This window comes from Ictidomys tridecemlineatus, chromosome 4 (assembly GCF_052094955.1).
Source record: "Ictidomys tridecemlineatus isolate mIctTri1 chromosome 4, mIctTri1.hap1, whole genome shotgun sequence".
In the NCBI taxonomy this organism is placed as follows: Eukaryota; Metazoa; Chordata; class Mammalia; order Rodentia; family Sciuridae; genus Ictidomys; species Ictidomys tridecemlineatus.
This window is the reverse complement of record NC_135480.1, coordinates 19,929,034-19,950,348: the sequence shown is the minus strand read 5'-3', so window position 1 is coordinate 19,950,348 and position 21,315 is coordinate 19,929,034. Positions and strand designations below refer to the sequence as shown.

The 21,315-nt window shown below is 38.0% G+C and overlaps 1 protein-coding gene across 5 annotated transcripts in view; it reads right to left on the bottom strand.

The window, feature by feature from the left end:
• Ckap5 (cytoskeleton associated protein 5) overlaps window positions 1-21,315 on the bottom strand; it is a 102,177-nt gene that overhangs the window by 76,245 nt on the left and 4,617 nt on the right. The window contains exon 1 of one of the 5 annotated variants that reach the window (XM_021729616.3): window positions 2,026-2,163. The exons of 3 other annotated variants lie outside the window; for them this stretch is intronic. The gene's annotated coding sequence lies outside the window, so the exon portion shown is untranslated. Of the gene's footprint in view, window positions 1-2,025; window positions 2,164-21,315 lie in introns of those variants that run through there. One more of the 5 variants, XM_021729615.3, reaches the window with a different exon arrangement.

Genomic DNA, 21,315 nt, shown 5'->3' with positions numbered 1-21,315 from the left:
AGGTAGAACTTAGAATTCCAAACTGTTCAATAAAGTGCTCAGTGTTCAAATAACATTATTATGTACTATGTCCTATTGTAAAATATAGGCCCCAGCAACCTACCATTTTCTCATTCTTCAACAACTAAATAAAGTAAGGCACAGAGCGATTACATCATGAGTAATGTTAGAGCTGGGCCTAGAACTTGTCTCCTACTTCACAGTCCACCACTTTTCCCTAAACACCCAAGGGCTCAAGTGTAGTGTCCTTTTATTTTAAATTCCTGTATTTTGAGAATCTGTAAGGATAATTATAGAGCTACTAACTAGATTGTTTTTGATTTCTACTTGGAGAAGCATTGACAGCATAACTATTTTATAGCAAATTCCCAAGATTGTCACCTACAAAAGCTCTTCACTATTACAATACAAGAGATCTGGACTTGATTACCTTTCTTGATTACCTTTCATGTCTGGTTAATGAGATGCTACTGCAGAAGCAAAGCATGAGTTTGAGGAAGTTTAAGGAAATTTTCTGCGCACTCAAAAAGCAATCTGGGGGCTGGGGTTGTGGCTCAGAGGTAGAATACTTGTCTAGCATGCGGGAGGCACTGGGTTTGATCCTCAGCACCATATTAAAAAAAAATAAAATTAAGATGTTGTGTCCACCTATTTAAAAAAAAAAGCAATCTGCAGGGCTGGGGTTGTGGCTCAGTATAGAGTGCTTGCCTAGCATGTGTGAGGCACTGGGTTAGATTCTTAGCACCACATATAAGCATTTAAATAAATAAAGGTCCATCAATAACTAATAAAATATATTTAAAAAAAAAAAAAAAGCAATCTGCAACCCCTAAGTCAGGCAGGGTGGTACAACTGTAGTCTTAGTTACTTTGGAGGTTGACACAGGATTGCTTGAGCCCAGGAGTTTGGGGCCAGCCTGGGCAACATACTATTACCTATTTTAAAACCACACACACACACCAAATAAAATAAAATTAAAATAAAACTTTGAATGACCATTAAGGTGTGGTGATAGGTTCATTAAAAAATAAGACAGTAATTATGAACAAAGATAAAGAAGAATGCATGCACCCACTCAGAAATCTTTACTCAAACAGTGTCTAGGAAGGACAACTGGACCAAAGAAGCATACAGTTATGTAACTGTCATAGAAAACTTAAGATTTTTATTATTTTGGTCAAGGCCAGACAAAATCTCATCTCTAGCAGGTAGCAAAAATGACAAGGCTTTCCATCTAATTTAAAAACTTTACTGCCTCCAGGTATTATCCATTAACCAGGGCAAGTGTTATTCTCTTACTGACATATTCTGCGTTAACCAGAGACTAGAAATCTGAAGTGCTTCTCTAACAGGTCATCTAAGCAAACTTTGCTGTGTTTCTTTTCTCGTTTTGGGATCATGGCTTCCTGCAAATTCCCTCAGAGATGAGACAGGTAAAGAGCTGTCTTTTACAGTGCTATTCGATCAGCAGGAAAGGTTAACTAGACTCTAATAGATGATCACTGTCAATGTCTCCAAAGGGGGACTGGATACAAATACAGGCCTCTGGGGAGAAGGAAAGCTAAACCCGGCTGTGAATTAGGTCAACTTTGAGAGTTACTGCTCTACTGTACCAAGGCGACTGAAAACCTAATGCTTACTCATCCCGAAGTTACCCAGGTGTTCCAATCCCAGGTTTAAGGACCAAAGGCCCAAAGCCTTTGAGTCAGCTCCACCCACCCAGCTCAACTGGGTTACACTCTGGTAAAAGCAATCCTCTCCTCACCATAAGTAGAAACCAGGCTAGGGCAAAGCCAGGTCGTGGGCGCCGCTCACCCACTGCATATCCGAACAAGCACCCTAGGGACGCTGTCAACACCCAGAAGTAGAGCAGATGCCCAGGCTTTAGCTCACTGCAGCCGGCATTGTTTACGCTCTTTCACTGCCTTAGCCTATGATAGGCCAGGAAAGTCCCCAGTACGGTCCACCAGGACTTCCGGCACGGATACGGGGGTATTTGCCCCTCAACCGCAATCTGACACTTACGCTCCCAAGCAGGGAGAGGTCGGGGGCCCTAAGGTCAGAGCAGGATCAGCAGGAATACCCAGCAGGCGGGCGGCGGAGGCATTGGTGCGGCGGGGCCGCTGGGAAACGCCTCCTCCGGGGGCGGGGCCCGCAGCACTGCTGTCAGTGCCCGCCCCACCCTTAGTGCCTCTCCGCGAGCACTCTAGAGGTTTAAAGGGGCCGCAGCCTACCTTTGCCCAAAGGTTTTGCAGCCCTAAGGGTACTGCCTCCAGTCCACAGGCAAGAGGCAAGAGCAGGATTAACTACAAAGACTACTGCACTTGAGTCCACCTCCTTTTTGGTGGAAACACCGGTAATGGTCCAGAGACAAAGGAAATGACCATTTCCCAATATCACAATCCTAATCCCTCCTCCAGGGGTAAAAAAAAAAAAAAAAAAAAAAAATACTGCAGGTAACAGCCAAACTACTACGATAAATACACAGAGCCCATTTTATAAACTGCTCTTTTAACTTTCCTTAAAATTGAGCAAGTCTTCAAATGGCAATTCAAATACTCATTAAGGAATGCCAGCAGCCCCCAATGCCTGACCTTACTCTTTCACAGACTGTTCCATACAACAAGAGGAACTGTAGGCAATGATATCAGACAGGCATAAAGGTAATAGGAAGTAAAATAGAAAAGTACTCCCCCACCTTTATGGGGTACCAGAAATTGAGTTTAAGGGTACTTAACCACTGAGCCACATCCCCATCCCTTTTAAAATTTTGGAGACAGGGCCTCGCTAAATTGCCGAGGGTCTCACTAAGTTGCTGGAGCTGGCTTCAAACTTGTGATCTTCCTAACTCAGCCTCTCAAGTCGCTGGGATTATAGGTGTGCACCACCATGCCTGGCTATCTCCCCCTTCTTGTGAATGAAATGTGACATTTTAAAAAATGGCCAAGAATTCACTATGGCTCTATGTAAGTAAAGAAATAGTGCATGCAAAATACAATTGTGATGTGCATTCATCTAATTTGCCATGAAAAGTTACTAAGAAAACTAGGAGAAAATGCATTCGGATATCAAGGAGTTAGGTCTTGACATTTGAGATCTCCAAAGGTTATTAATAACTTTCAATTTTATTTTCATAAAGACAATTTCTGCATTTTGTCTCTTCTTCATACCAAAAGGAAAGAGATTTATGTACTTTTAAGCCTATATTCCCCCCATGGTCTTCAGATAGATAAACATATCTAACTGAAGTCTTAGGCCATTAGCAAACTAGTGTGGGAATCATTTCAGTGAGGCTAAAGACCATCTAACCTAACATCTCCAGTCTGAACAGGTGTGACCAGACTCAGCCATTTTCTGGTTACAATAGTATCTACCTCAGGGTTATCAAGACAATTAAATGAATTAATTTTACATTTAATTAATTTTTTTCTATTCAAGTAGAAATTTAGATTCCAAAGGACAGACATTGAAACTAGGAAGGAGATTCACTGAGGTTGTTACCCTTATTCAGAAGGTCTCAGAAAATTTTAGGATGAAGTTGTAGGAAAGAAGAAGCTGATTAGGATTAGAATAGTCTGATTTTGACCTGCCAAGACAATCTCATTCAATGCATTTACCGTGAATGATACTTCTGAATTAGGCAATTAACACCTCTCACTACAACCTCATCAAGTTTATCACTGTTCTGAGGGTAATGGTTAGCAGATCAGCCTTCCTCATCATATTTTGAGCACCTCTAGGGCAAGGACTGGACAGTATCTTAATTATCATTTCCTTCCAGTGTGATACAAAAAAAGTACTCAATAAATATTTATTACAAAAGAGGGCTGGGGTTGTGGCTCAGTGGCCGAGCACTTGCCTCACACATGTAAGGCACTGGCTTCAATCCTCAGCATCACATAAAAATGAATAAACAAAATAAAAATATTGTGGAAAAACAGCATTAAAAACAAATATTTATTATAAAAGATATAAAAATATTAGATAATAGCATTGGTCATAAGAGTACAGATGAACCTCAATAAACATAAATGCACACACACACACACACAAAAAAATGGATTATACATAGCGTTACACTTTCTAATGAGTTAAAAATTAGAGGGAGAAAAAAAACCCCATAGATTCACTCTCATAGTTCACTCTCAAAATCAAAGCTTCAAAATTATTATTACAGGGATTTCCATCTCTGGTCCATTTTATATGGATATTCCTGAATAACTCTTGGATTTTCTTTTTCTATTTTTGCCATGCTGGGTATTAAACCCAAAGCCTTGTGCTCATTCATGCTATGCAAGGCTCAACCACTGAGCTGTATCCCCAGCCCTATTTTGGTTATTGCTTCCTTTTCTTTACTATAACAAAAGAGACTAAATTGAATATATAAAGCCTCCATAGTTCAACAAATTATTGGGCAGTAATTGTCTCCTTAACATAAGGAATGATTTGGTAAATATTTCCCATGTATATAATAAACACTGGAAAACGAGGAAACAATTCATGTATTAGAAGATGGCATTTCTAATGCTTTTAAAAAATCTCTACACCATAATTTTTTTCTGCTAAGTAAGAAGCTGGGTGTGGGGTACCTCTGTGATCTTGGCACCTTGGGAGGCTCAGACAGGAAGATGGTGAGTTCAAAGTTAGTGTCAGCAACTTGACAAGGCCCTATGAAACTCAGCAACACCCTGTTTCTAAATAAAATATAAAAAAGGCCTGGGGATGTGTCTCAGTGGTCAAGCACCCTGGGTTCAATCCCCAGCACACACACAAAAAAGTTATAGTTGAAGAAAAAAAAACATGGGCTGAGGATGCAACTCAAGCGGTAGCGCGCTTGCCTGGCATGCGTGCAGCCCGGGTTCGATCCTCAGCACCACATACAGACAAAGATGTTGTGTCCGCCAAATACTAAAAAAAATAAATAAATATTAAAATTCTCTCTCTCTCCTCTCTCTCTCACTCTTTCTTTAAAAAAAAAAAAAAAAAGATAAAACATACATAACCAGCACAGGTAAAAGAAGTTTTACGCATCAACTGGAACTCTTTACCATATAATATTCAACAACAACAAAAAAAGCAGTCAAATATAGACATTAAGGCGATGGATTCTGCAGCCAAAACGAGTTCATTTATTTTATTTTTTAAAATATTTTTATTTTAGTTGTACACAATACGTTTAATTGTTTGTTTATTTTTATGTGGTGTTGAGGTTTGAACCCAGGGCCTCGAGCATGCTAGGTGAGTGCTCTACTACTGAGCCACAACCTCAGCCCCAAGTTCATTTATTAATGGCTGTACCATTTATTAATGGTGTGGCTGTGGGCAAACTCCAACCTTGCTGTGCTTCTTTTGTCTATTTATAAAATGGGAAAAATAATAAGTGTAACAGGACTTAGAGGTGGCTTTTGCTAAAAAGCAATGACTTCACTTGGGCTTACAGATATCCAATGGATAACTAAAAGCAGTATAAAAGCTTAGCATTTTTGTCTTCATTTTACATCTGTCTCCTTTGCTACCTTAAATTTTGGGTCAGATACCTGTTCAATTCTACATGTAGACATGTTTTTTTTTTTTTTAATTTTTAAAAAATATTTATTTTTCAGTTGAAGTTGGACAGAACACCTTTATTTTATTTATTTTATGTGGTGCTGAGGATCGAACCCAGGGCCTCGCACGTACTAGGCCTACATGTAGACATGTTAATCACTTAAGGAGCATTCATGTAAAACTCATATTCCTCCCTTTTCAAGGTTGAATATATCAAGTTCAGAGTAACTAAAATGTTTTCAAGATTAGAAGGGATATCATAATTAGTAGATTGTCAATAAACAGCTTGTACAATGTCCTGTTCCAGACCATTGGAGCAGAACCTACAAGTCTCCAGTCATTATCCTAACTCCATCTTGCCTTTCAGAATTGTTCTTTCTCTGAGTCATTCTCTTCTACAATCATTTTGGATCACAGGTCTGATACCTTAAACATCCTGTGACAAGATCTGAAAATACTCCCAGGGAGCAGCAACTTCCTTATCCCTAACAAGGCTGTACATGGCTGATACTGAGGTAATGATCAACCATACCACAATTTGATCAAGATTGTTGAACTTTGAATACCCCCACCACCTTGTTCCTTCCCTACATAATCCTGAAACTTTTGTCAATAACCCAAAGATAGGGCTGAACATGCTGATCCTCCCAATGTGGCCACACTAAGAATAAAATTCCTTTCCTTTTTCTCCACCACTTGTGTCCTGTTTGGTTAATTGGGGAAAATGGCTGAGTCTGGTCCCAGAGTCAAGGGCCACTGACCTAGGACTCTGGTTACAATAATATCTACCTCAGGGTTATCAAGACAATTAAACGAATTAATTTTACATTTATAAAGTGCTTATTAGAACAATGCCTAGAATAAAATGCTACATGTTAAATAAAATATATTATGTTCAACAAATATTGTCTAGTTTATCTACTATATTTCTTTTAACGCTAAAAAGCAAATATATAGCCTCCTCACACTGGCTGCTCCAACTTCCCAGTGTTCCCAGCTGTCAGAGCAGAATAAATCAAGGATTAAAGAAGAGAGGGGAGCCCGACATGGTGGTGCATGCCTGTAATCCTAGCAGCTCGGGAGGCTGAGGCAGGAGGATCACGTGTTCAAAGCTAGCCTCAGCAAAAGTGAGGTGCTAAGCAACTGAGACCCTGTCTCTAAAAAAAATATATAAAATAGGGCTAGGGATGTGCCTCAGTGGTCAAGTGCCCCTGAGTTAAATCCCTGGTACCTTCCCCCACTTGCCAAAAAAAGAAAGAAGAGAGGGGAGATTCCCTGAGCCACGAGCTTTTATATTAAGTTGGGTTTACTAAGATATAAATCTTATACAGTAAAATCCACTCTTTACAGCGTATAGTTCTGAGCTCTGACAAACACACAATCACATATTCACCATAATCAAGACTACCTTATCTCCATCAGTCCAAAATTCCCTTGTGCTCTTTGTACTCCTCTCTGCACTCCTAGGACCACTGATTAATATTCTTACAGTTTTATTGTGTTTTTTTTTTTTTTTTGCTTTTTCCACAGTATTATAGAAATGACACCAGACAATATATAGTATTTTAAGTCTGGCTTCTTCCATTTGATATAATACAGCTGAGATCAAGGGTGGGGCATGGTTCAGCAGTAGAGTTCTCACCTAGCATGCATGAGGCCCTGGGTTCAATCCCCAACACTGCTAAAAATAAATCGAAAACCCCCCAAAGCACTGACAACATCCATGCAGAGGCACATAATAGCTGTTTCTTCCTCTTTATTGCTGAATAGTATACAATATGTGATATAAATACATTTTGTTCCTTTACCAGTTCAAGATATGTGGGGTATTCCCACATTTTAGCAATTAAGAAAAAACTGCTCTCATCCTTCTCACATGGGTTTTTATATGAATGTAGTTTTTATTTATCTTGGATAAATATGCAGGGGTGGGAATGCTGGGTGCTATGGCAATTGTTTATTTACTTCTACAGATAAATGCCTACCTGCTTTCCAAAGTAACTATATCATTTTGTATTCTTACCCAATTATGAGAGTTCCATATTACTATGCATTACTAGTACTAAGCTCCAGAATGAATCTATATTTTTTATCTAAGATTTAAAGCCAGTTCTTTACACAATTTAATGCTCATGGATTTTAATATGCACTTCTATTTACAAATAAGTCATTGATCATTTGCTATGCATCTTAGATCCTACTTTACAACACTTTCAAAGGGAAATACCAATGAAAAGGGAGGCTGAGACAGGATCGTTGCAAGTGTAACCTCTACTGCTAGAGGGCTTCCTATTGGGTTCAATTCCTATTGTGGGCAGGGGAAATCACATCTGTGAGTAATCAAATCTGGTCGTTTTATCTGGATTGACAACCTTTTTGCATCATCAAAAAGTATTTCTAGGAGGTAGAACAAATAAAAACATTCAAGTTAGCCAGGCATGGTGGCACACACCTGTAATTCCAGCAGTTTGGGAGGCTGAGGCAGGAGGATCGTGAGTTCAAAGCTAGCTTCAGCACAAGCGAGGTGCTAAGCAACTCGGTAAGACCCTGTCTCTAAATAAAATATAAAACAAGGCTGGGGATGTGGCTCAGTGATTGAGTTCTCCTGAGTTCAAACCCCAGTACCAAAACAAAAACAAAAAACAACAACAACAAAAACTTGTACGTAAATGTTTATAGCAGCATTATTCATAATAGCCTGCGAAGTGGAAACAACCCAAATATCCATCAACTAATGAATGAGTAAACAAAATGTGGTATCCATATAATGGAATATCATTCAATCACAATAAGGAATTTGATGCATGGAGGCACACACCTGTAATTCCAGAGGCTTGGGAGGCTGAGACAGGAGAGTTCAAAGCCAGCCTCAGCAACCAAGAGGCGCTGAGCAACTCATTGAGACCCTGTCTCTAAGTAAAATATAAAAATAGGGCTGGGGATGTGGCTCAGTGGTCGAGTGCCCCTGAGTTCAATCCCCAGAACAATAACAAATAATATGAAGTAAGAAATGCTGCTACAACACTGATGACCTTGAAAACATGCTAGGTGAAAGATGAAAGATACTAATGACCATATAATTCCACCGTTATGAAAGGCCTAGCTTAGGTAAATGCTGAGAGACAGAACGTAAATTAGTGATTAATAGTAGCTGGGTGGGAGGGAAGGAGAAAGGAATGGGAAGTGATTGCTACTGGGTATGTAGTTTCTTTTAGGGGTGATGGAAATATTCTGGAATTAGACAGTAGTGATAGCTGCATGTTAAAAGTAATAAAATGATAAAACATTATGGTATATGAATTAACTCTCAATTAAAAAAAAACATTGACAGGAGACAATAAAAAAGCTTTGATATATTCACAGGAAAGATATTCTAAGGTCATGAAAACTGGAGGCATCTAACCATGGTGAGTAAAAAACCGCTAGCTGCAAAACAAACATGCAGTATGATTATACAAACCCAAGCAATATAGTACTTAGAGATACATGTATTTGTGGTTAAATCAAAAAGGAAAGCACGGGAGGATATTCTGAAAAAGCAGCACAGAAAAGCCAGAGACTATAACTAGGGATACAAATAAGGAGAATTACACAGGATATTGGCAAATAATCTAGTTCTTCAGCTGGGTGGGGGAAAAAGAGTTCTGCCTCCAGCTAACAGAATTTTATAATTTAAATATTTCTTTTATAGTTGTAGTTGGACAATACTTTTATTTCACTTATTTATTTTTATGTGGTGCTGAGGATCGAACCCAGGGTCTCCCACGTGCAAGTCGAGCTCTCTACCACTGAGCCACAACCCCAGCCCCAGAATTTTATAATTTAAAAACTTATACTCCACAGTGTACAAGCATAAGTGTAGGAAGGCAACTTTTTTCCCTCTAATTTTTCTTTTTAGTCTGAGAATTGCCTTGGGCTGGGAGGCGGAAATCCCAGAATCCCTACTCTGCCATTAGCCATAAAACTTCAGAGGGCACCTAATCTTTGGGGGCTTTAGTAATCTCATACATAAAACAATGAGTTTGTGTTGACAACTCTCCAACCTCTAAAAATGTTATGAAACAGTATTCCACAACAAATATTTATATATAATAAACAGCATACCCTCAATTCAACTAAGACAACTGCAGCAGTAGCAAAAATCTCATATACTCTGGTCCTTGGTTAAATAAATTACCACCAAGGAATGACAGTTTGCCTTATTCTACTATTACAGATAGAGTGGCAATCTAAACAGTTTGCATAAATGTGGATTATATCATCATTTTCCTTTTTAAGGCAACTTATCTCTGATAAAATATATTTTGACCCCAAGTCAAAAAGCAAGAATCCACACAGACTACTCAAAAAGCAAAATTTAGTCATCAGCCTATTAAGCTTAGCAATGAATGTGGCAAAAAGTATAAAGCACTAATTCAAGAAGTCAAAAATCTGAATTGAGTTTCCTTACTCATAATACAGAAAAGAAGAGTTTCTGGATCATCTATTCACAACTAGCACAATTTGTGGTACCAAGACATCTGTATCAGATGGAGAGAATGCCTTCCTATGGCCTTGTGCACAGGGTGCCACACCCAGCTGAATAATCTACTAACCATCATTTAAAATGATACACTAAAAGTTCAGGACCAAACTGCTTCACTGGAGAATTCTACCAAACATTTAAAGAAGAATTCATTTAGTAATCCTGAAATTTTTCAAAAAAAAAAAAATCAAAGAAGGAACACTTCCAAATTCATTCTACAAAGGCCAACATTATTCTGATACTAAAGACAAAGATACTGTAAGAAAACTACAGATCAATACCCCTAATAGATATTGATGCAAAAATAAAATAATTGCAAACCAAATTCAACAGCATACTAATGGTGCAGGGTACAGTGCTGCATGCATGTAATCCCAGGGGAGGCTGATGCAGGAGGATCACAAATTTAGGTCCAGTCCCAGCAATTTAGCAAGGCCCTAAGCAACCAGGGAGACTGCCTTAAAACAAAAAATAAAAAGGGCTAAGAATATAGCTCAGTGGTAAATTGCCCCTGGGTTCAATCCCCAGTACAAAATAAAATAAAATAATATAAAAATAATACATCATGATCAAGTGGGATTTATCTCTTAGGTTATGAGAATGGCTCAACATATGAAAAAATTAAGCGAATGTACCACATTAACAGAATGAAAGGCAAAAACTATATGACAATCTCAACTAATGCAGAAAAAGCATTTAACAGGATTTAATATCCTTTCTTATTAAGAACACTGAACAAACTAGGAATAGAAGACAACTCCCTCAACATAATAAATGTAATTTACATAAAGCCTGAAGCTAACTACATACTCAATGATGAAAGACTGAAAAGCTTTTTGTCTAAGATCAGGAACAAGCCAAGTAAATGGTTCTTGCCACTTCCATTCAACATAGTATTGACAGTTTTAGCTAGAGCAATTAATAAGAAATAAAAGGCATCCAAATTGGAAAAGACTTAAATTTTTTCTGTTCACAGATGACATGATCCTATACGTGAAAACAAAAAAACTGTTAGAACAAATAAACTCAGCAAAGTTGCAGGGTACAAAAATCAACACAAAATTCGTTGCATTTCTCAAGAAATTGTGCCAGTTGTAAATAGATAACCAATTCAAAAAGGAAATTAAGCAAACAATCCCATTTACAATAGCATCAAGAATAATAAAATACTAGGCATAAACTAAGTATTTTTTTTAACCAAAGAGGTAAAAAACTTAAGACTGAAAACTACAAAACACTGATAAAAAAAAATTAAAGTGGAAAGACATCTCACATTCAAGGTTGCAATTCCTGGAACCTGAAAATGTTACATTATTTGGAAAAAGTTTTTTTTTGCAGAGGCAATTAAATTAAGGATCTTGAGATAGAAGGATCTTGAGATAGATAAGGTATCCAGGTGGGCTTTCATAAGAGGGAGAAAGGGAAATGTGACACCCAATGGAGCTAGTGATGTGAAGACAGAAGATTAGAAGAGGCTGAATGAAGTAAAGGGGCCACAAGCCAAGAAATGCCAGCAGCCACAAGCAACTGGAAGACACAAAGAGAGATTCTCTAGGATCCTAGAGTCTCTGGTCCTGCAGACACTTTGATGTTTAACTCTATATATCTCAGTTCAGATTTCTGATCTCCAAAATTGTGAGAGAATAATTCCTGTTGTGTTAAACAACCAAATATGTGGTAATTTGTTACAGCAGCCTTAGGAAACCAATACAATATTATACATGTTTGACTGCACATCAAAATTTTCTAGAAGAATTCTTAGAAAACTGCTAACCAAACTACCTCTGAAAACATAATATCCAGTTCTGCCTTAAAAAAATATAATGACCTTTAATGTCTTTAAAACAATGTTTTAAGAGTTTTAAAAATTTAAAATTCTAGTTTAGAACTTTGAAGCTGGATATGCCCATATTCATCCTAATAAGCTGCAACTCATTTTTCCTTTTTAAATGTTTTTTGGGCACCCTATCTTCTTCAGAAGAAGAAACTAGTTTTTTGTTTTGTTTTTTAATCCATCCTTTTCAAGATGAAACTAAATTCTATTCATTATCATACCAGCATCTAGCATAGCGCTTTGCATTCCAGTATATAATTCTCAAAATGCTAAAATTTCATCAAATCATAAAAAAGTGTCCCTTGTTATTTATAAATAAAGAAAATTTTATGTTTATATTTCAAATGTGTTGGAAAACATGTTTAATACAATTCTGAAGTAAATCCTTTTTCAAAATAAAAAACTGCTTTTTTAATATTTTTATCTTTTAGTTATAGTTGGACACAATACCTTTATTTTATTTATTTTTATATGTGGTTCTGAGGATCGAATCCAGGGCCTCGCACATGCTAGGTGAGCACTTTGCCACTGAGCCACAACCCCAGCCCCCGCCTAAAACACTGCTTATTAAAAAAATTTCCAGATAAGATTTTTTGCTTACTCTTTGATTATAAAATCCACTAAAAAAGTATAATTAATTTTTAGAATCTATTACTTTGGCAAAGTCAACACAGAATAGTTGCCTGTAATAAATCTAACTTTAGAGAGCTCTAGTCAAGTCTAAACCTTGCTGGATGGAGTAGCACACACCCATAATCCCAGCTACTCAGGAAGCTGAGGCAGGAAGACTGCAAGTTAGAGGCCAGCAAGTTAGAGGCCAGCCTGGGCAACCTAGTGAGACCCTGTCTCAAAAAATAAAAAGCACTGGGAATGTAGCAGTACCCCTGGATTCCATGTTCAGTACCCCAAAAACAAAAAACAAACCTGCTCTGCTACAGACTAGCTGAGCCTCAGTTTTATCACCCATCATAACATCGCCATCTTCATGTGGTTCCTTACTTAACACCACTTGCTGTGCATACATTATGTGCCCAGCACCATTCTAAGCAATTCATATGTACTTATTTAATCCTCTAAAACTCTGAAGGTGATATTATCATCCACATCTGACAGATGAGGAAACTGACACAGAGGATAATGAAATGTCTAAAGTGATTTAATTGTTGTTGCAAAGACTAAAGATTTACCCCAGTACATGTTAAAAATCTTCCCCCTCCCCCGACCCAGGAAAAAAAAAGAATCCCTCCCTAATATTTGTACTATTCTCCTATGCACCAAATAGGGTTGCACCAATCAGGTCATGTGAGGCTTCTATAGGCACTGAGTACAGGTTGTACACAAGAGTCCGGGGGCAAGTACAATAAGAGAGTATAGCAGACACACCAGGTTTAGACTACGAAAGACTCACTGAGAAAGTGATTTTTTAGGCTAAGAACTAGAGGAAAGTAACAGGGATTGACCAAGTAAAGACATAATGAATGAGAATAACAAAGACTATTTCAGGCATGCATGAAAATGTCTAAAACAGCTAAGAAAGAGTAAAGAGCAGGAACGTAACCCATGCGGTCAAACGGATTGAGAGGATCAAAATGGAAAGGACCAGGTCATACAAATCCAGTGATTTTACACAAGTAGTAGTACTAACAGATAGCCTAGCAAAAGCATGAAGTAAACAATAGCTATCATTACTGTGCTGTTATTATACACATCATCCCCAGAATCAGAGATTTTAGACTGACTTTAGACTGATTCCTTACTTCAGTCTCTGGTTCAAGAAAGGACTAAGCCATGTTAGAGTTCTTAGGAAAATTACTTCTTTGGCTGTAAGAGTAATCTATTCCTTTTTAACCTACAGAAAACAGATTCATCATTACTTTAAAAGCCAGATGACACTAATAATACTCAAAGGGAATGTGGTGGCCCACACCTGTAATCCCAGCAACTCAGGAGGCTGAGGCAGGAGAATTACAAGTTCAAGACCAGTCTCAGCAACTTAGTGAGGCCCTGTCTCAAAATAAAAAATAAAAAGGGATGGGGATGTGGCTCAAGGTCAAATGCCCCTGGGTTCAATCACTGGTAAAAATAATAACAGTACTCCTCAAAGGTACTTTGTTTGGAGGAATCTCTCATATCAAACATTGCTCAAAATTAACAAGCAGTCCTCTACAGCATGAAAATACAAAAACACAAAAAATTTATTGCACAGAGATTTCCAATATGTGATTTGGTCTTTACTCCCAAATGAAGCATCCATGCTATTTCTAGACTAGGAAGTTTTCATGAAAGTTGGAGATAGATACAATACCTTTATTTTATTATTATTATTATTTATTTTGGTCTCAGGGATTGAACCCAAGGCGCTTAACCACTTAGCCATATCTCCAGCCCTTTTTTATGTTTTATTTAGACACAGGGTCTCACTGAGTTACTTAGCACCTCCATAAATTACTGAGGCTGGCTTTGAACTCACAATCCTCCTGCCTCAGCCTCCTACGCTGCTGGGATTACAGACACGCACCATCACACCTATTTTATTTTTTTAATCGAGTGTTGAGAATCAAACCCAGTGCCTCACACATGCTAGGTAAGCACAATACAACTGAGATTCTATTTTTAAACTTATCACAAAGAACCAGAAGAAAAGTACAGAATTATAATATTGGTAAAATTCCCAAAATCTGCAAACAAGAGGCTTCATACTTCATACTGAAAATAAATGCAAAATAGAGGGAAAATTATAGCAAAACTGATTAGATAGCCAACTCTGCCAGATTTCAAGATTTATACTTATTTCTGAAACATTTCTATTTTATGTAACTTTAAAAATATAAATCAAAGAAAAAATAAAAACTTCCTGGTCTTATTAAACAAAGTGTATTGATAATTATTTAAACTTTTCAGGATGATGCCTTTGGACAATCAATGCAATCCTACCCTCAAGATCTAGGGCCATAAATATATGAGAAAGTCCATGCAAAAAACAAACAACAACAAAACCTTTTACTAAGGTGACTTTCTTGAGTTTTACTGTTTTACATTTTGTAGCTTTCCTTTCTCAACCTTTATGATCAAGTTAATACTTTTAGTTATCTTGTAGCAGTGTCCCTAAATTTAGCTCCTGATTTAAAGAACCAAACAGGCAGATATTGTACATAAAAGAAATAGAAGGGTTTGCTAGAAGGAAGTCAATACAATTTTTAATAAACTACTTAGGCTGCCAAAAAGACTTTTTTGGGGGGCTTATTTCCTGTTGTAGCCGACTTTTGGGTAAGTAAAAAAGGATCTAAGCCAGGCATGCTGGCCCACGCCTGTAATCCCAATAGTTCAGGAAGCTGAGGCAGGAGGATCCTGAGTTCAAAGCCAGCCTCAGCAACTTAGCAAGGCCCTAAGCAATTCAGTGAGACTTTGTCTCTAAATAAAATACAAAAATGGGCTGGGGATGTGGCTCAATGGTTAAGTGCTCCTAGGTTCAATTCCTGGTACCAAAATAAATAAATAAAGGATCTAAAAGTCACGTTAATTAATTACAACCTCTAAGAAATATTACTAAGATATCAAAGAAATAGGTTTCTTATTTCTTCTCAAAGTAAAAAAAAAAATCATATTTTAAGATACAAATGGTCATCATGGTTTATCTGCTATTATATGTATACCAGAAATGTAGGACCATTCCAACTGAATCAAAATTTGTGCTTTGAATGCATATCTAAACAAAAACCATAAGCCAGGAATACACAACTGTTGCCAAGTCACAGAAAACAATGTTTTCTGTGGCACTTGAAAGGTGTTATCAGGGAGAAAAAGATCTCAGTAAGACAAATTACAAAGAGGCCATTTGTTCATGACCTAAATTTCCTCTGAAAGTGAGAGAATCTGTATCATTTCATATTTAGCTTAATATAAATACAGATAGAAAGACACAGAAATAATAACACATCTATGGGGATTAGTTTACATATATTACCTAATATTTTCAGCTGAGAGGGTCCATTTATGACACCCAGTAGCAACAAGTACCTGGATCTTGGTAGTATTCAGAAATACTACCACCCAGTAAAAAGAAGCCAGAGTTCCTTGGAGAAATGTCTAATTCTACGGGTGGAGCAGGGATAAAAAAAGATGAGCCTGGAGCATCTTGTATGTAGTACCATAAAGTAAGTATTTAAAAAGAAAAAGATGGGTGTATGTGAAAGGGACAAAGAAGCTCTGACTAATACTCCTCAAATTCATCAAAGACAGGAAGATAAGGAAAGACTGAGAAATTACCAAAATTCTAGAGGAGACTAAGGGAGATGATCACTGGACTGGATCCTGAAATACGGGTTATGAATAGAAGAACTGTTGAAATCCAAACAAAATATGGTGTTTTTTTAAAAGTAATGTACCACCAGGCATGGTGGCACACACTCAGTTACTTGGAAGGCTGAGCAGGGGTATCAAAATTTCAAGGTCATCCTGGGCAACCTATCAGGGCCCTGTCTCAAAATAAAAATTTAAAAAGGGCTGAAGGGCCGGAAGGGTGCCGTGGTGCATGCCTATAATCCCAGAGGCTGGGGTGGTTGAGACAGGAGGATAGTAAGTTCAAAGCCAACCTCAACAAAGTTGAGGCATTAAGCAACTCAGTGAGACCCTGTCCCTAAATAAAAATACAATCTAGAATCTAGGGCTATGGATGTGGCTCAATGGCTGAGTTCCCCTGAGTTCAATCCCTGGTACCAATAGATAAATAAATAAATAAAAATAAAAAGGGTTGGAGGGGCTGGAGTTATAGCTCAGTGGGTAAAATGCTTGCCTAATATGTATGAGGCACTGGGTTCAATCCTCAGCCCAACATAGAAATAAATAAATAAATGTATTTAAATAAAATAAAAGGGGTTGAGATGTAGCTCAGTGGTAGAGCACTCGCCTAGTATGTGCAAGGAAGGCCCTGATTTCAATATTCCAGTATTGGAAAAAAAAATGTACCTATGTTTATGCCTGAGATTTGATAAAATGTACTATATATGATGTTAACAACATGGTACAGTGTGAGAGGAAATCTATATATCTGGTAGTAGAGATTGAACTCAAGGGTACTTTACCTCTGAGTAAAATCCCCAATTTTTTTGTTTTTGTTTTTTTTGAGACAAGATCTCACAAAGTTGTTGAGGCTGGCATTGAACCTGTGATCCTCTTGCTTCAGCTTCCTGAGTTGCTAGGATTATAGGTATGTGATACCAAGCCCAGCTTCATTTTTGCAACTTTTCTTTAATTCTAAAATTATCCCAAAATGAAAATTTTTTTAAAAAAATATGTATATCTTTTTAGTTGTAGATGGACACAATATCTTTATTTATTTATTTTTACATGGTGCTGAGGATTAAACCCAGTGTCCCACATATTTGAGGCAGCACTCTATCACTGAGCTATAGCACCAGCCCCCAAAATGAAAATTTTATTTTTAAAAATTTCCTCTTACTAAATTACCATTGTCTTCAAAAACAAAGTCAATGTCATGAAAACAAAAAAATTGGGTTGGGGTTGTGGCTCAGTGGTAGAGCACTCACCTAGCACATGCGAGGCCCTGGGTTCAATCCTCAGCATCACATAAAAATAAATGAATAAAATAAATGTATTGTGTCCAACTACAACTAGAAAATAAATTTTAAAAAAAATTTAAAAAAAGAAAAACAAAAAAAAATGTTTAAAGTGGGAGCTATACCTACTAGGATGACTAAAATTAAAATAAAATTATAAAACTAAGTGCTGTCAAGAATGTGGGATGACAGGGGCTGGGGTTGTGGCTCAGTGGCAGAGCACTAGCCTAGTATGTGTAAGGTACTAGGTTAGATTCTCAGCATCACATATAAATAAATAAGATAAAGGTCCATTGACAACTAAAAAAATACACGTGTGTGTGTGTGTGTGTGTATTTATATTAAAAAAAAAAAGACTGTGGACTAACAGGAAATCTCATTCATTGCTGATAGGAATGTAAAGTGGTATAGTCACGTTGGAAGATAATCTGGGGGTTTCTTACTATATGATCCAGCAATTACGCTCCTAGAAATTTATCCAATTGAATTAAAAACTTATACCTACCTCACAAAAATCTGCACATCTACAGCAGCTTTGTTCATAATTGTCAAAAACTGGAAGTGGGGGGGCTGGGGTTGTGGCTCAGCCATAGGTAGAGTGCTGGCCTACCACATGCAAGGCCCTGGGTACGATCCTCAGCACCACATAAATAAATAAAGATACTTTTCAATACCCATAATATTTTTCCCCCATTTCTGGGAATTGAACCCAAGGCCTCATTCATGCAAGGCAAGCGCTCTACCATTGATCTATATTCCAAGTCTCATAAAATGGATTATTATTCATCAATAAATAGAAATGAGCTATCAAGAAAGACATGTAGTAATCTCAAATTACATTGTGAAGCAAAATAAGCCAGTCTGAAAAGAGTATATATAGTATGATTCCAATTATATGATATTATAGAAGAGGCGAAACTATAGACATCAAAAATATCAAATGGTTGCCAGGTTTTACAAGGAAGGGAGGGGCAAACAGGGATTTTTAGGGCAGTGAACCTATTCTGTCTCTTTTTAAAAATTTTTTGTTGTTGTTGTAGATGGACACAATACCTTTATTTTTTTATGTGGTGCTGAGAATCAAACCCAGTGCCTCACAGGTTTTTTTGTTAAGTAAGCTACAACCCCAGCCCTCTCTCTCTTTGTAATCCCAGCTCAAGTTTAATTGTACTAACAGCACAGGACAACAACCCCAGGTAGACAACACCCTGGGGTTGCACTAGTCCTTCTGTTATCACACTGTCAAACAGAGGCCTTTATCATGGAGATTCCATGGACACCTTTGGAAAGATGAGCTGACCTGAAGCTGAAGTTAGAGCTGAAGCTTCAGGTACAGCCTAGGCATGGGCCTTGGTCTAAACACTGGCCTTCAGCCAGCAAAGCCAGAAACCTTTAGCAATGTAGGTAAGACAACGGAACGGAACTGCCACTGCCGCAGTCTGGCTGGGCACAAATCACCGGGGCGCCACAAAGCACTTCCTGTTCAAACAGGAAACTTTATTGCCGGAACTCCACCAGCACTCCACGCACACTCCCTGGGAACTCTCCCAGCTCCCCCCCCAACACCCTACCCCTTGAGAGGCAGCAGTAGCCACTCTATTGCCAGACAGCAGGGGTTCATATACAACTGAATACACAGCTTAACATAACCATCATCATCTCAAAGGCTCACCTCTCAACCACTCCCTTCTGGCAGAATGCTATGAGTCATCCTCCGCTGTGGCCGTGGCCCTCAACATCCAACATCCGACATCCTTTTGGGATCTTGGGCTTAACCTCCTTGGGATTTACGAGGTCTTTCACAGCCTGAGCAGGTACACTCAGAGCCTTGGTGCTGTTGGCCTGCATCTTCTTCAGGTCCTTCTTGTATTTATTGGCAAAACATATGCTCCTCTCAAGGCCTATCCCCTTAAGAGATGCATACCTTTGTGAATAGACTCACATCTTTGTGATCAGGGTTCCTTGATGTCATTTCTGGAACTGGTTGTATATGAACCTGACCATGTCTGCACCATAGCCTAGTACTCCATGACAAATAACATTATGCATCTGTCAAAACCTATAGACTTTAACAAGAGTAAATTTTATTGTGTGCAAATTTATTTTTATTTATTTGGGGGGGGACCAGGGATTGAATTCAGGGGTACTCAACCACTGAGCCACATCCCCAACCCTATTATTTAGAGACAGGGTCTCATTGAGCCTCGCTATTGCCATGCACGGGTGGCTGTGAACTCACCATCCTCCAGTCTCCACCTCCCAAACTGCTGAGATTATAAGTGTGCGGTATTGTACCTGGCCTATTGTGTGTAAATTTTAAAAAGACATTAAGGATGGGAACAGAGGTACCTGCCTATAATCCTACCAAATTAGGAAGCTGAGGCAGAAGGACAACAAATTGCCAGGACAGCCTAAGAAATTTAGCGAGATATGGTCTCAAAACAAAAAGATAAAAAGGACTGGGGATGAACTCATTGGTGGACTGCCCTGAGTTTAATCCCCAGTACCAAAAAAATAATAAGATATTTAGGAGATTAAAATGACTTCAGAAATAAGTAGAATTCATAAAACTAAAGGCAAAAGCACTGTACTCTAAAATAGTTTTCCATTGGAGTCCAAAGTAATAATTCTAATATATACACAGATTTATGAACAACTCTGAATAACTAAATAAATGGTACAAGTCCCAGGCTTTTCACTGTTGAAGTAGAAATTCATATATTAGCAAGGGAAGGAGGATAGAATGATTCATGTGGTAATGAATCATATTTGGAGATATCTGTAAGCATTCATATTTAAATTAATATACATACAGATGGCCACATTTAAAAAAATTTATAGATACCTCTAATTTACCTAGGGTTAACATATATACATATTATTCTGTTAATCAACTTTCTCTTATAACAAATAAATCAACTAATAAAGAGAAAAGGTTTATTCTGACTCATAGTTTTGGAGGTTTTAGTCCATGACTGATTAGCCCTGTTGCTTGTAGGCCTACTTATATCACCTCACAGCCATGAAGTACAAGATGGGAAGGGTTAAGGGCTGGGGTCCAAATGCCCCCTTCAAATGCACACACCCAATGACTGGAAGACCTCTCACTAGGCCCCATCTCTCAAGTTTCCACCTGCTCTCAAGAATGCCAAACTGGGAATTAGCTGGGCACAGTTGCACACACCTGTAATCCCAGTAATTTGGGAGGTTGAGGCAGGAGGTTTGGAAGTTCAAGATCAGCCTCAGCAACTTAGTGAAGACCTAAGAAACTCAGTGAGACTCAATCTCAAAAAAAAAAAAAAAAAAGGACTAGAGATGTGGCTCAGCAGTTAAGTACCCTGGGTACAAAATATACACACACTTTTTTTTGGGGGGGGGAGGGTGCTAGGGATTGAACCCAGGGCCTTGTGCATATAAGGACATATAATACTTTTTAAAAAGGGCTAGGGCCCCCTGGATTCAATCCCCAGCACCAAAAAAACAAAACAACAACAACAAAAAAAAAAACTTAACTGGGAACTAAATCTGTAAGATACAGCCCTTTGGGGACATTTAAAATCCAAAATAGAGTAATTTCCTTGCTCTGTCAACTTAAAAGGCTTAAAAAAAATATCCCAGCAGCAATGAGAACACTTAGTTCCCAGATCTTGGTTTCTAATAAAATTTCATTCTCCAATAAAATACTGACTCAGGTACTGGAAATATACATGAGGAACCTAGAGCATCTTGAAGTATAGGAAAGTACTCAAATATCAAGCACATCAATCGATCAACATACATATACAGAGCCAGGAGTGTTTGCACATGCCTGTAAATCCAGCTACAGGGGGCTG